This window comes from Thunnus albacares, chromosome 13 (genome assembly GCF_914725855.1).
Source record: "Thunnus albacares chromosome 13, fThuAlb1.1, whole genome shotgun sequence".
In the NCBI taxonomy this organism is placed as follows: Eukaryota; Metazoa; Chordata; class Actinopteri; order Scombriformes; family Scombridae; genus Thunnus; species Thunnus albacares.
The window spans coordinates 1175276-1191028 of NC_058118.1; the positions used below are offsets into that span (position 1 = coordinate 1175276).

The window sequence follows — 15753 nt, forward strand, 5'->3', positions numbered from 1 at the left end:
AAGTTCTATTTCTGGAGGTTATTTTGTATTGAGGGGGGTATAATCAAGCTGCTGGCCTTGCAGATGTAAACTACTGTATAGTGCAGTAAAAATTTGGCTAACGTGCAGTGTGGCGTGCGCAATGGGATCTGTTTCCAAAACTTTGCATATAAAGAGCCCCGAAATGTGATCCTTGTTTGACCACAGAACCCCTAATTGATAAGATTTGGTCTTATCAGAAATGTTTTTGTCGTCAGATGTGACATGAGAGAGAGTGCACAAAGAGGAAACTTGCAGCTCTAGATCAATTCTATACATTTACTTTATATGCTGACTTCTAGAGAATAAAACGTGACATAGTTTTGAAACATTTTCTCACTTTGGAAACACTGGAGCTCCTGGACCTTTCTGTGGCAACTACTGGGTTAGATTACCAAGCACTGAGTGTATGTGAAAAGTAAAACAAAAGAAAATCCCCTAAGCCTGTCGTTGACCTCAGTGTGCAGTTATGAAAATGCCAAATCAGGAGGGCCCTTAAAGGCACATGTTACCATTTAAGGGCAAATTTGGGAAGAGCTTCATTACCTTACTCATTTCATTCTGAAGAAAATTGATTATCCAGACATTTCTACCCCTTGAGTTTGGATAAATTATCTACTGAATGGGATACATAATCAGATAAAAGCTGAGGTCATTGTTTTTGTGACGAATGCCTCACTCTTCCAGATTGCACGCAGCCATTTTGCACTATTTTAAGTAGATTCTAAAGTCAGCATCAGTGTTTTCAGATTAATTGTTTTTCTCAGGAAAAAAAGCAGAAACTAACCTATTTTAAGGCAGCTACATTACCTATAGGGCCTGTTTTCCATCTGCTTAATGTCCTCAGCAGATGATGCTTCCCAATGATGGCCTGAAGATACAGCAGCTTGGATTCTTAGGCAAATGCCAAATATTTAGCATGTAATGGAAATGTGTATGTAATATCAGTATAATTCACATTGTAGCGCTGAATAACCATCTGCAGTCTGAGACATCACAGTACATTGAATTCCTACAAGCTGAACTCTGGCTTGATTTTCACAAAATCACAAAAGTGAAAGTGTAACAAATGTGTATTATTTACATGGTTTCTGCTGGAGTTGTACAGCCCCAAGCTGCAACAAACACAGTCATATTTGCTTAAAGAAATCATGCAAGTTATTGCTATTTAAAACAATAGTAAGCAGGAAATAAAACTTTGGTAAAAATGTTGGTACAGAGGAAATGCAGGTATATTAAGAGTTTGTGTTTTAATGGGGAAACACTTTGTAACAACTTTACACTTTAAGTGTTTTACACTAACACTTTATAACAACTTTCAGTGAATGTCTGAAGTGTTAGTGTGAATATTTATTTTGCATTTTAAAGAGCAATAACCATGAGATTTCCTCTCAGGATCAAGCTTTGCATGATATACTGTTATGCAGAGCCTGCTTTATATCAGCTGTGTGCAGAGACAAATGTGTTCCTGCAAAGGGTTGCAGTGGATACAAAGATGAACTGACCACTCCCCGCTATTGCAAGAATGTCCACATGAAACAAGATGGATTTCGTCTGATTCTTCACAAAGAAATATTTTGAGTATCATGAGTGCTGCATAATGCAGAGACTTGGGCATGAACCAGCTGTCTGATTGGCCAGTTGAGACTAAAGTGTTCCACAAAACAGAAACTATAGAACCAACATTAATATAGAGGCTTACTGTAGAGAAGAAAACAGAGAGTCTGACTTTGTCTTGTTATCAGTGGAAAAACAGTTCAGTCTTATGACTTTTCATCAATCTAGAGAATTAGGAACATTCCCCAAATGTAAAAGTTTATGTAGGCCTACTGTGCAGTATAGTAATCTATAAAATACTGTACAGTACAGTATGAAAGTCCTGCAGCTAGAGAAGACATTGTAACTGTAAGATTCAAATGCTGTGATGTTGTTCATGTTATGGTTGTGTGAGTATTTTGCCTGCTTCCCCCCCCATCCTAATTCCTAAGCCATGACACCAGATATCTAATTCAGTGGTATTAAGGCGGTCTGCACGGCTACACAACTGTTCACTGTGGACTGATGGATGTTTGCAATGGCAGGCATTCCTTTTGAATTTCATCTGTGAAGACTTGAGGACATCACCAGTGTTTAGAAAAATCTGTAATCTGATAAAGGCTTTCAATTACGGCATATTTCATGGACATCATGTCTGAAAAACAACAAACAAATCGAAAAGATATATTGCGGTTTGAAAGCACAAAACAACTGAACCACATGATTGACCTCTGATCATCAACTGAATTCTTGTTTAGTAGAACAGTTTATAACAAAAGCACATAAACCCATAGATTTGATTGCTTCAAATTTACCTTTATAGTCTCTCTAAGCTTTTTACTCTTACAGTCATTGATTTTATACTGCATCCTATTCTTTGGTTAATTAGGCAGGCTCACTGAGATCAGGACTTTGAAGAGAGAATTGAGAATGAAGAAAACATTCAGTCAGTCCTTAAATACAGCCAAACAAGTATCATGCAAGAAACAATGACAACAGTCCCACAAGAATGCATTGAAAAAATTATAGGAAACATCTAAAATAACATACAATCTCCAAAAGAAATAATTAATATTTTCCTTACTGTCAACAAATCTCATGTGTAGAGCCAAATCAACAATGAACTCATCCTAATTACAAGTAGTGTGTGTGTAATCACCAGGTTTATCCAGCTATACCATTAAATTTACTGTATTTACCTTCTTGTTAATACTGAAGGGCAGCACCTATATGTAAAGGAATAGTTTGACATTTTGGGAATACATGTATTCGTCTTCTTGCTGAAGTTGGATTGGTCACTGCCTTAATATCGGTTAATGGAATAAATTTAAACAATTGTTGTGGCTAAAATTATAAGATGGATGTATATGTGACAGTCTTGCCCCATAAAGCTTTAAAGGTTAGGTTCACATTTTTTCAAGACAATCTTAATAAAATCATACTCACATACCTGTATGTGTGTTAAAAGTGTAAAATCTGTAAACATTCTTCCTGTCTATAACAACCCATGAGCGATCCATTCCTACCATGATGCAATTGATGGGGACAAAATCCACAGTCTTCTTTTTATGTAAAAATGAATTCTGAAGTTCAGCTAAAGCTAATATGAGGCTTCAACAGTCTGAGTTAAACAAATGGAGTGGAATTCTCCTAAACAGTGATCACTCCTCTTTATTTGTTCAAAAGTACACCTACCAAAACCTCTAAATCTCAGATTAACTCGGTCTAGGAAGAGTTATGTTCTGGAAGTCTGTCTTAGCCAGCTGAATGTCACTGTGAAGTTCAAGCAAACAGCCGAGACTCCAGGAAGTCTTTGCACCCTGATAAAATCCTTCAGCCTTTTAAAAAACTTGAAGCTGCCAAAACTCATCTACTTGTAGGAATAAAAGTTGGAGGTAGCCACAGTCAGACAGTCTGGAACAGGATCTGACTGGTCATCAGGGTGTTATGCTCCCTCTGAGACTTCTCTGTGGTTTCCAAGGCCAGCCTCAAATTCTCAGCCATGACTGCAGATCCTGAAACATTTCACTTCGAAGTTGCTCCATTTGGACTTGTTGAAGGATGTATGAAGGTGTACAAGAAATGATGAATTCCTTATTGTCTTTTATTTCCAAAAGCATCATACTGATTTTTTCTGCATACTTAATTTCAGTCTGCTTCAGAATCTACTTTAACATATGCCTGAGTCAACGACTTTTCCATTCCCATAATTCTTTTGGCTACAAGTAATATTCATCAACGTCATGACAGTGTTGCTTTGGGGGTATGTTGACTCCCATGAAGTCTCCGTCATCATAGGATTATGATGAAACAATCAGATTCTTTTGGAACACATCATTTTTGGCATGTACACACATATGTGTGTGTGTGTGTGTGTGTGTGTGTGTGTGCTGTATGGATACATTCCTGGATCGTTTTGTCCACTTGTTGATATTGCTGCATATGGCCTGTGCTTCCAACTGTTTGTCTCTGGGTTTTACATGACACATACCTTTCAGATCAGCTGACATTTCTAGGGGTTTGTATATGCCAATATATTCTTCATTCAGTACCAGTTCCTCTGAACTTGTGTATGTGTGTTGATGTTTGTGCGCATGCGATGAGAGGTTCTGAGACAATGAGAAAAACCTTTGCATCTGTGATGCTGGACAAACAGAGCAGGCAGGGAAAGAATGCACGTATGTGTGTGCATGAGAGAGAGAGTATTTATTCCTCAGCAGGAGCTGCTGACAGCCATGTGACAGTCGGCAGCAGCTGGGGAAGCAGCACAACCTTCACTGTGGCCTCCTGTGTATGGGGACTAATGAGAGGGCATGTTGAAATGTGGAATCGAAAGGTGTATTCACGTTCTCAAACTGTCTCCTAATCACACACACAAACAAAAGAAACACACAGTTTACAAGTATTTAATTACTGCAAATATAGAGATTAAGATAATAGATAGATTAGAGTCTCTAAATTATTCCACCTAAAAATTATGTAGGTTACCATGGTTTATCATAGGCTAGTTACACAACATAAACATTACAAACAATAAATTAAAGTCATTAAAGTAAACCAAAATTTCATGAGTACACACTCTAAGGTTATATTTCCTTAATTCTGTCCACACAACTAAGTGATGGTAATGTGGTGTTTAATGATTGAATAGTAGTATGTCTGACTGTAAAGACAAAGTGTGTGACCAGAGTTCCACTATATACTTATTACATTCCTGATAAAAAACAACAATAAACAAAAAACAAAAAACCTCAAGTCATTGTAAACCAGGACATTCTCAGATCAGAGCAATGAGTGATGCTGATGATCCAGAAGTTTATTTTTATCAAGTTATCGCAGTATGTTGATTTAAATAACAGCATCGGGCATAGATAGACTTCAAAGGGGGCTTGAGCACCTGCCTGTTTGGCCTCCTAGAGAGAAAGTTCTCCTTTTTATAGGGTGTTTAATAAATTAATAAATTCCTGTTATTCCTGTTACATCCAGCGTGACACAACAATATACTCAGTATCAACATCCTGTTTCTGAGTGTAGCTGACAGAGAATTTATGTTAGTATATGTTAGTGTTAAAAGTTTACTCATATACACTTCCTGTCTCCTAAGTGGGCATGATCGCCTCTCCCCCCATCTCCTAACCTCATCTAGACACAATCCATGATAATGGACTAGCTTTGCCTTCTCAGCCCTGCAAACTCAACCTGCCACCACCCAGGACACAACCACAGCCTCTGATGGAGTTTAGTTATTTAAAACAAGGTGCAAATTCACAACATAATCTACCTTGTTGTGTTTAATCTTTATTTAAATTGCATCATGTTGATTATATGAGGCAAGAAGCAGGCAGATACACGGCTGAGCTAACGTTAGCACTGGTGCCTGAATAGTTTGTCTTTCAGCAACCCCCCATGATGAGAGAAAAGGGGTAAAACCGTTCATGAGTTAATTAACAGTTAATTTTCTCCTGAATTGTCTGTCTGAAAAATGCCAATTTAGTGTCAGAAGATTTTGGTTTCTGAAAAATGTGTCCAATATTTACTGCGGTGACTACAGGGCGAAAGAATCGGCCATAATCTATGCTCACATTTCTCCCATTGGAGTGAATAGACTCAGACCCTGCTGCTAGTCTCCTATGTGTTGCTTTTTAATTTTACACTAAACTTACAATTACATTAAACTTACATTAACATGTGAGGAGAATTTACTGAAATAAACTTCATTTCCTTGCATGTGTCATTAATTAACTGTCATGTAGCAGTGTCTGAACCAACCTCAGTTATGGGTTTGTTTTAAATACATTCATTTTAATATCTCTTTAACAGTGTTGCAAAAATTGTCATTCCAGGCATATATTTATTTAATTATTTGCAAAAATTGCCTTTCATGAATTTGAGCCCCTGCCCCTCTAACATCCTCTGCACTTCCCTGAGAGCAGCTGATAAAACACGATGAGGCTGCTGTTGAGTTGCCCTTGAGCAAGGCACTGATATGCTCAGCAACCAACAGTGGAACACTGTGGCTTTGCTGGGCTGAGTGCATGTGTACATTTGGTATGGTGGTGTATGTGTTTACAGCGAGAGTGTTTGTGCTGTCACCTGGCACACTGTAAGTCTCCAGTAGAGACCTTTGCAGCTGTGTGGCCAACTTGTCACAGAAGCCAAACACAAACATTCTCAACTGTAATGGATGTGTTTTGCTTATGTTTCACACCTTGCTGTGTTGTGCAAACACAGTAGCATGTCTGTGGTTGCTGTTTAAGCTCCTGGTGGGGTAAAGAGTTGGGACATGGGGGCTTCATTGAGTTGACTGCTCACTTGTGAGGTCTCCAAAACAAAGAAACACCACTTGGTTACTTTAAGTCACAGCTGTGCAGCCTCTGGGGTGTCAAGGAACAGAAAAATGTACTAATTACTGCAAGCCAGGACACAATGGCCACAGAGTTTATCCTATCATTACCACCAAAGTGAACATATCTCCTGGAGTACAACCACACTAAGCTGATTACATTTGTAAATGCATATTTTTATCTCATCTTCTTTTCAGACCTCCATCCAGACTAAAATTGTGTTTTGTTACCTAAAATGACCGCCAGAGTGTGTAAATCTTAAACACTGCCTTGATGTATCACTGTGTATGGAGCTTTTGCAAGACGATGATGTAAGCTGCCCAGCAAGGGTCAGGGGCTGTGTGGCAGTGAAGTTAAGAAGGGCTTTCTTCATCCTCTAACTTTGTCTATGATTGGTCAATTTAAATGATCAATATAGCTGAACACACATCACAGCTGTCGCCATTAAACTGTATTCATATTGATTTTGTCAGACCACCTCTTGATAAAACAGTGGTTTATTCAACCAGGCTGTGTGTCCTATCAGATTCTATGATGCAAAATTTGATTGTTAAAGTGGACAAAGCAGAGATTCAGCCATTTTCCAATTGTTCAGGTGTTTCACTGTGGGTAGAGGTCTCTAGAATTCAACCAAGTCTACTTTTGTCTGTGCCTGTTTGGTAATTTCCAGGCACCAAAGGAGCGCACTTGCATCAACTTGGGAGGAGAGGCGTAGCTGAGGCTGTGTTTATGCAGATTAGGTGGCGCAGTGCAATTTTGGTGCTCATTTTGGCATGAAATTGCATTTGCGATAAAACCTGCTCAGACCACCTCTTATTGCACATGCAGACACAGGGCAACTTTTGTAGCTTCAGGTGGCAGAGGTGCACACACACAAATGTCTCCAAAATCACAAAACACCTTTAATCTATGTTACATTTTTGCCCCTATCAGTTTACTACATGTTTTTTTTCATTTACTGCAGACTGAAATGAGAATCAAATATATTTTTAAGGAAGATTCTTACCAATAATATATGAGCAGAATTCAGTGACCCGTAGTTAAGAAATACGTTCTGTCGGATTCTGTTTCCCATGTTTATTTAACAGTTGTAGTCATTACACAGCTGCAGGAATGATACATGTTTCATCTACAGTCTCTGATTTGAGAGAGGGACTGTGCATCATTTTACATGTGGATGCCAAAGTAGAGGAAACCTCATTAATTATTTAAACCTTCTGACATGGTGACAGGATCAGTCAGGATCAACTAATATAAGTAATTAATGTTCTGCATTTTCTAAACATCAGACTTGGAAGCTGTTACTCAGATTCCAAGTTTAACAATGAAATAGTTCGAAGCAAAGTGGCAGTCGTCAGGATGCGTCCTGTGCTCCATCAAATCTGTCTAGAAAATTTTATTAAATAAAAGTTTGAGCTCAGGTTAGATAATAAAAATGTTTTTTTTCTGTCATGTAACAGTGAGTTTTCAGTTATACTACTTACAGTCAAGTCTCAAAATATTTGCAGCTCTGCGTATGGACGTGTATCCATATAATCAGTGTGTAAAATAGCCCCTGACAACCAGAGGTTGTGTGCTATGCGTGCTCCTTCCTAAACAGAGTAGGTTTTCCTTCAACATCGTATATACCGTAAATAAATCAAACATGTTCGTGAAAACATTTTAAAACAGGTTTATACACAGTCTTGCTTACTTTACGCACAGCTGGCACAGTGTTGATTCCTTCATTTGTCATTTAAATATTTCGATGAAACAATGATAGAACTTGTGCTCTTTTCAAACACTAACCTGCAAATTTCCAAACCCAATTTTATAGATCTGTTTATTTAAGGATATGTATTGGTATGATATAGTATGGATTGGTATGATATTGTATGGATCTTAGAAACATAAATGTGGCAAACAGCCACAACGCAGATGTATTATCTTGTAGGTGTATGATCTTTGGTAGATGCGATTGTAGCGGACAAACACAACACCGATGCATGCATCTTGTGTGCGTAAACTCTTTGGTAAAGGGGGTATGATGCCATTGACAGGCGACCAAATGAAACAGACTGTTATCTTGATTAAAATTACAGATTTTGCTGGATATGGAAATTGTTGGATACATTTGGGATAATGTAAGTACACAGCTCAACAAAATATATAACATAGGTCTAGTTGTTTTCAGACATTTTAATACAGAATAGTTACATAATATAGCTTTAAAGGATGACTCCAACTGCATTCTCCAACTCCAGGAGTGATGTCCAAATAAGGAAATGTGCGTCATGTAGCAGGTGGATGTGACTCCCCTCGTTGAGACCTACTGATAGATGTAACAGTGGAGCAGAGGAGAGAGACTGAGGTAGCGAGTCACCGACCTGCGCGCTGGTATTTGACATGTTTGGGTTTTTTTCTTCCCAAAAACAAATCATTTTTAAAATATTTGTATGAAACAAATATTCATAAAAAAAAAAACACTATCCGTGCTTTGCAGAAAAACGTATTTGTATTCAGGCACAACCCTAGGAGCAATGCCATCATGCAGAAAGCTACAACAGGTCACGTTGGAAAAAGTTTGTAGAGGGGCTTGGGAAAATGGCATTTTGATGCTAAAACATAAATACTTTGATCAAAATTTGAATTTTCAGATTTGAATACATATGGAACACTAATGTGAAGCTACAAAATTATATAAAAACCTAAAAAAAAAATAATTGAACTGTCCTTTAACCATGTCGTGTGATATGCTACTTAAGTGCACTTAAACAACAAATATTACTGGGACCACTACAGAAAATTGCAGATGAACATTTGATATCCAGGAATTCAGATTATAGACACTACCACTGACTATCCCTGTAACAAATTGGCCACAATTTCACACATTGACCATACCATGTTTATCTTGAAACAGATAGATAATGTTAAGTATGTTAAACATCAAGTAAAACTAGTTCATGCTTAGGATTAACCACCTGATCCTCACACTGCAAGACAACAGCATATCTACAGACTCTGCGGCATTAGGAGTAAATCCATGCTGCAAACAAACAAAAAGTGAGACCAAAGAGGGCAAAATACAGAGCTCTATTCTGTTCCAGCTCTATTCAATTGTATGTGTTTGTGTAATTCAGTGGAAATGGTTACAGGATCAGTTCATCATATATAGTGTTCACTGTCTGGCTTTAATCAAGTGATAGCAAATGACCATAATCTATCCAGGATACTGTAGGAGATTTCCTGTGGTAATCAATATATTTTTCCAAGAAGGGATTAACTCATTTCAGTGAATAGAGGAAGAAGCCATGCCTTAAACAGCTCCATCTGACTGATGAACTCAGAGCAATCAGTTGAAGAACATTGTCACAGTATGGATCCTGCGCATAATTGGTCCAGAGCTTCAGCTGGCTGCTTGGCAGCAGATGCCAGTCCTGCACAGCCTGATGACTGCTCTTAGCTGATCAAACTCCTCCAAAGTCCTCCGACACTGCTGCAGTAGTTCCAGTTCAAATGCATTTGACTGTATAGGGCACACAACAGCTGCGAACTGCCTTCTTAACCTTGGTGTGAAACCTTAGCTGGAACTATGGATGTTTAATTTCATGGCTGTTTGTCAGACAAAGATGTAATTCCAAGATCATTAGTCGATTTGCTGCGCGCCGCCGACAAAGATGAACAGGGAACCATATTTGGCCCATTGTTACAGTGCCTTCACATCAAGCTTAAACAAAGCTGTACTGGCCAGCAGTCCATGGCAAACATGCCACAGTGACTTTGAACATGAGCTTTAACCATCTCATGTGTATTGATTCAATAAAGATCAATCTGTTAAATGATATTGTATGACCATTTATAATAAGAATATAAATATAAAAGCGCTTTAGTCAACAGCCTGTAGACATTATTGGATTTTGTTTCCTGAATGGGGAGTGCAATATGTTGACCAAAACACACTGTTGCACTGGGGCATTGTTTTATCATTTGACACCAAAGTGTTGTGTCAAAAGAAGAAAATATTTACTTGTTGTTTAATCTTACACTACTGTGTAATTTATCCTCACAGTTGAATACACAAAAGAAGAAAAATCTGCACTGACTAGCAACTAAAGTCAGAAATATTAGGATTTTACTGTCCACACACAAAACACATACAAACAAAAAACTCTGCTATTAATTCCATATGGCCAGAATGTGTATGCAGCTTTACTCTGACAAAGCCCTTTTGGCTCTGTACTGATTACTTGTGATGCAAAGGTCTGCTTTATATCATAGTTAAAAGTTTGTTTTTGTACTAGAGTGCAGAATGAACAGAAGAACATGAACAGATTTTCCAAGAAATGTGGAGATCCCACGTCTAAAGAGTAAATCCAATAAATCCAAGCTGTTTACTGAAGATGTATCTCTCTCTCACACACACACACACACACAAAGAGTGTGATTAGGAGACAGATTGAGAACGTGAATATATGGTGTTTTTATAGTAACGGGATTGGGTAATGGTTTGAATTATTGATCACAGGAAATAACGACTGAAAGCTCTCAGTGGGGCTGCAGAGGGGCTCTTTGTTTTCAGTCAGTCTCAGTTTGTTTTTACTCTTTTGAAACATTACTCCCATTACTCCATGTTTCCTGTCTCTGTCGCCCTCATATGTTTTCCTCCTTCTCTTTTTCTCTTTCTCTAATCCCCTTAGTTTTAACAGAAAGCCCTTTCTCTCTTTTTATCCCAGTATTTACTATCCCATCCATTACCCCTTTGTTGTCATAGTGTCAGCAGTTGCTTTCAAACATTTCTTAAATAGCATTATTTTTGGAGTTTAATGTTCATGGCGCCTGCTTATCAGCACAAACACAAATACATAGACTGCATAACTGCAAGTCCACTGTGATATGACCTTTCATTGTGATGGCCTGCTCAAAAAGCATTCCTACCACCACACCCAACCACCCACTATATACACACACACACACACACAGTTTATCTATTTATCTGTGCTCATGTTTCAAAATTTCAAATTTAAATCTGTAGATAGTTCAGTGGTGCACATCTCTGTGCCACACCTTAATTAAATAAATCATGCTTCATGCAAAATAATGAAGACGCTTTTGCAAAATCATTACACCCTGACATTCTTAATTAATAGTAGTTTGTATCAACACTAACTTCATGGCTGAATTTATTTGTAAAATGTGTTTATCTTTGCTAGACTAGTTTCAACATGAAATCACTATGCAACTGTGCCTAATTGAAGCTTATTCAGTGAAGTTTCAGGAGTAGGACCACACCTCAACTATGCTACTTCTGGCATTCCTATAAATACCACCTAATCCTCTCCTCCTCTTTCGCTCTCGTATTCTGCGCTTCACATGCATGCAGTCTCAGTCTAGTTTCTCAGAAACAAACTCAAGCTACCACCATATATTAGCGGTTTTGTCTCAGTTTTCTTGACAGACAAACCGTACTCATGATTGCATTATCAAAAAACTTGGACAAACGCTGGAATTTCGATTTCAAAAAGTCAACTCACCATGGATCACGAACTGCAGATCAACTGATCAACAAGACTGTTTGAAACCAGTTCTCCTCCAGCCAAGACACAGCATTCAGACCAAAGCCGAGTGTCCCAACGGAGCCGCCGCACTCAGCAGTGCACACACCGGCCTCATGGGCACCTCCACTCATGCTCCCCTAACATGACTCTCCGCTCCTGGCAGATCTCAGGCCTCCTCTCCTCCAACAACGAGGGTTGAAAACCGTGGACGCAACAGTTATAGCTATGGGAGCAGGTAGCTTCAACTTTCTCCTCATCAGCTGCCTCTCTACAGTCTGGGTTACTATCTATCAAAGTGAAGCCACAGTGCGCCCTCCTCTTGATTCAGCTGTCTTTACATCCACAAATGGAGCGAGACATCAGAGACCGAACTGTTGCCCACCTCCAACGATTCCTGTAAGGGAAGGCATTCCCTGCGACAATAAAGCCAGTCACTGCCAGAGTTGGCAAGCATGACGTCACAGAGCCTCTGCTGCCATCATGGCCACAGCCTGCATCATCAGCAAACCCTTGTGGGGGCCTGGTTGTATTTCCCCCTGTGCAGCAAACATCGCCAAAACTTTTCCAGCAGCCTCAAGTTCCTCACTGCCAGTAAACAAACCACTGGCACCGGGATGCCTGGTTTGCATCATTCCTCATTCACCTCAGCAACCCTTTTCTTAAGTGATCAATTTAAAGTCATTACTGGCAGTAGGATACCAGGCTCTTATTATTCCATCTTATTATTCCATCCATTTATCTCTGGTTTCTATGAGTGGCACCAGGTTGCAAATTTCTTATTCTACTCTCCATCAATTTCATTTTAGAGGAGAAAAGTCAGCTATTCTCGCTACACTTTAGCAACATCCTGCCGTTTCAACTATAGACACGGGTTGCCAATTACCCACTTGGCTATTCTTACTATTGTCACTTCTGTAGTGCCTCAGTAATCTAACGCCTCTTTAGTACTCTATAGTTACTGGCACTGGGTTGCTAGTTACTAATACAACTAACCTAACGTCACTTCAGTAACGTCTACCATCAGTTGCACCGGGTCGCAAGTTACTTATACAACCAATCTAATGTCACTTCAGTAAATCTATAGTTACTGGCGCCGAGTTGCCAGTCACAAATACAACTTATATAATGTCACTTTGGTAATGCCTACCGTCACTTGCACGGAGTTGCAAATTAGTAATACAACTAAAGTCATTTCAGTAACTTTAATTATTATGTGCGCCAGGTTGCAAGTTAATAATACAACTTGTCAAACATCATTTCAGTAATGTCCACCATATATGCACCGGTTTGCAAGTTACTAATAGAACTAATCTAATGTAACTTCAGTATTTTATATTGTTACATACACCGGGTCACAAGTTACCAATACAACTACAGTGTTTCCCCTAGGCTGACTGCCTTGGAGTGGCAGTGGCGCCGGGGGATGTGGGGTGGGCCCTCTGTTAAAGAGTGGCTGACATTGACACTAAAATGAGAATTGCTGGTCCACCTTAAAAGTCAGTCCACCTTAAGCGAGCCTGGTCAAGTTAAGCTAAGGCGTTATTGCTATCTTTGGGGCTAACCCCCTTCGATAGATGAGTATTTTCTTTGTCTTGAGGAGCTGCAGCATTTATTAACTGACAAACTGCAGTCTATACTGTACATTTACTGCCAGATTGACAACTTACTGCTAAACTTTTCCTCTGTTCCGCACGCGTTCACGTCATGTTTCTGCCGCTCACTTTACACACACATACATACACGCACTGCCTTATTCCTTAACGGAGCTACGCTACTCTTGTACCTTTCACATAGATGTCCTTTAAAGAATGAAGAGAGGGAAGATGACTAAAAAAAATCCACAATAACGCAGGGTTTTTGTGCTCACACAGTGTACAAGTTAAAATCATTAGTAGCCCGTTGATATTAATGATCGTCTGAAATTTTCTGTGATGGCCATCAAAACACATACCATCCATATTTACCTTAGTGGCATCAACTTCTTCTTTAAACTCCTAAGCGACAGACGGGCCTGGTCTCCAACAATTCTCATTTGACGTCACTCCTCAAAGGACTTCTACGCCAAGAGTGAGCTAAAAATCCTTGCCGCCTTCCTCTTACTGCCGACTTGCTGTCAGTCAGCATCCACACAATCTGCTCCAGATATTCCATTCCTCATGTTGTTCGTAATTAAGAAGTCACATTCTCACTTGCATTCTTCGGTTTGCTCATATGCTCTGAATTCACTGCCTCAATTCTTCACTCCAACCCCAGCCGCCACACCCGCTTTTCAGACTTATCTTATTTCTCAGATGACACTGTCTCCCTCTCTCTCAATCCAACCAGTTAAGGCAGATGGCCGCCCACCTAGAGCCTGGTTCTGTTCAAGGTTTCTTCCCAGTAAAGGGGAGTTTTTCCTTGTCGCTGTCGCCAAGTGCTTGCTCATGGGGTAAAGTTTGGTCTATGTAAATTAAGAGTATGGTCTTGACCTGCTCTATATGAAACACATCATGAGATAACTTAGTTGTGATTTGCTGAATCCTCCTGAGACCAATGCAAAATACTGGCAATTCCAGAATCCCAGATTTTATCATTGACAGATCCTCTCTTCATCTTTGAGTCCGGACAAGTGGCTACTCGTTTCTGGCTCCACCAGCATTTACACCACATAATGTACTTATCTGGCATTGCTGCCGTTCATTTCGCCGGACATTCCTTCAGGGTCAGAGCTACTACTTCAGCCTCCCATAAAGGCATCCCAAAGCACTTTATACAACTCAAATGTATCATCACTACACCCATTCAGATCTCAAAGATCTCAGATCTGCTCAATCTCATCTTAAGTAACTGGAGGTTTTTGGGGGTCCATTGTTGCTACGGTGGATTCCTCATAAGCTTCTCCACAACGCAGTCAGCAACCGGAAGAACTATACACATCAATTGTTTTCCTTAATAAATCATTCAAACGCATCTTGATGGTGTGGTCCTTGCTAGTGAATTGAAGTTTATTCAGCAAAGTTTCAGGAGTAGGACCACACCTCAACTATGCCACTTCCGGCATTCCTATAAATACCTAACCCTCTCTTCCTCTTTCGCTCTTGTATTCTGCGCCCCTCCACCGCACAATATTTCTCTCTTCTTGTTTCTTCTTGATTCTTCCTCTCCTTTGTAGGGTCCTGAGGGAGTCCGTTGTTGCCCGGATGCTCTGGCGGATTCCCCATAAGCTTCCCCACAACACAGTCAGCAAGCGGAAGAACTATGTACATCAACTGTTTTCCTTAATAAATCATTAATACACATCTTGTTGATGGTGTTGTCCTTGCTAGTGAATCACACTTTACCGTGCAGAGAAAGCGACAAATCAACTTTGCTGCCTTATAAAGTACACTGTTGTCAAATGCATTCCTGTGAAAAGAGAGCGCTTGTGTTTGTGGAATGCAGATTCTGTTCAGTCTTTGTGCGAGGCTGGTCATAGTTTAGGTGTCATTAGTCAGCAATGTCAGTGTAATGACAACGTGTCTGTCAGAGTGCTGTTCACATGTATGTGTGTAAAGTTTGCAATATTTTCTATATCCTCCTTTCAATAAGTGTGTTTTTTTTGGGTTAGTCTAATGAGTTGACAGGAACAATATTTTCAGGAAAGTAATGCAAACTTTACACACAAATAAGCTTCCAGGCCAAGTCTGACTTTGTTCAAATTCATGTAGCCAATGAGTTCAAATCAGCTGGACTATACAGAGTGTTAATAATCTGAGACGCAGTCGTTCCAAGTGCTTTAGAGTTTGACCCCTATAGAACCACTGAAGGCCCGACTGTCGGTTTTACAGCTAAAGGCCTCA

At 39.5% G+C, this 15753-nt stretch overlaps 1 protein-coding gene across 1 annotated transcript in view; it reads left to right on the plus strand.

Annotated features, from left to right (window-relative positions):
- Window positions 1-15753, plus strand: part of LOC122996095 (dapper 1-like) — a 32128-nt gene that overhangs the window by 691 nt on the left and 15684 nt on the right. The window lies entirely within an intron of this gene.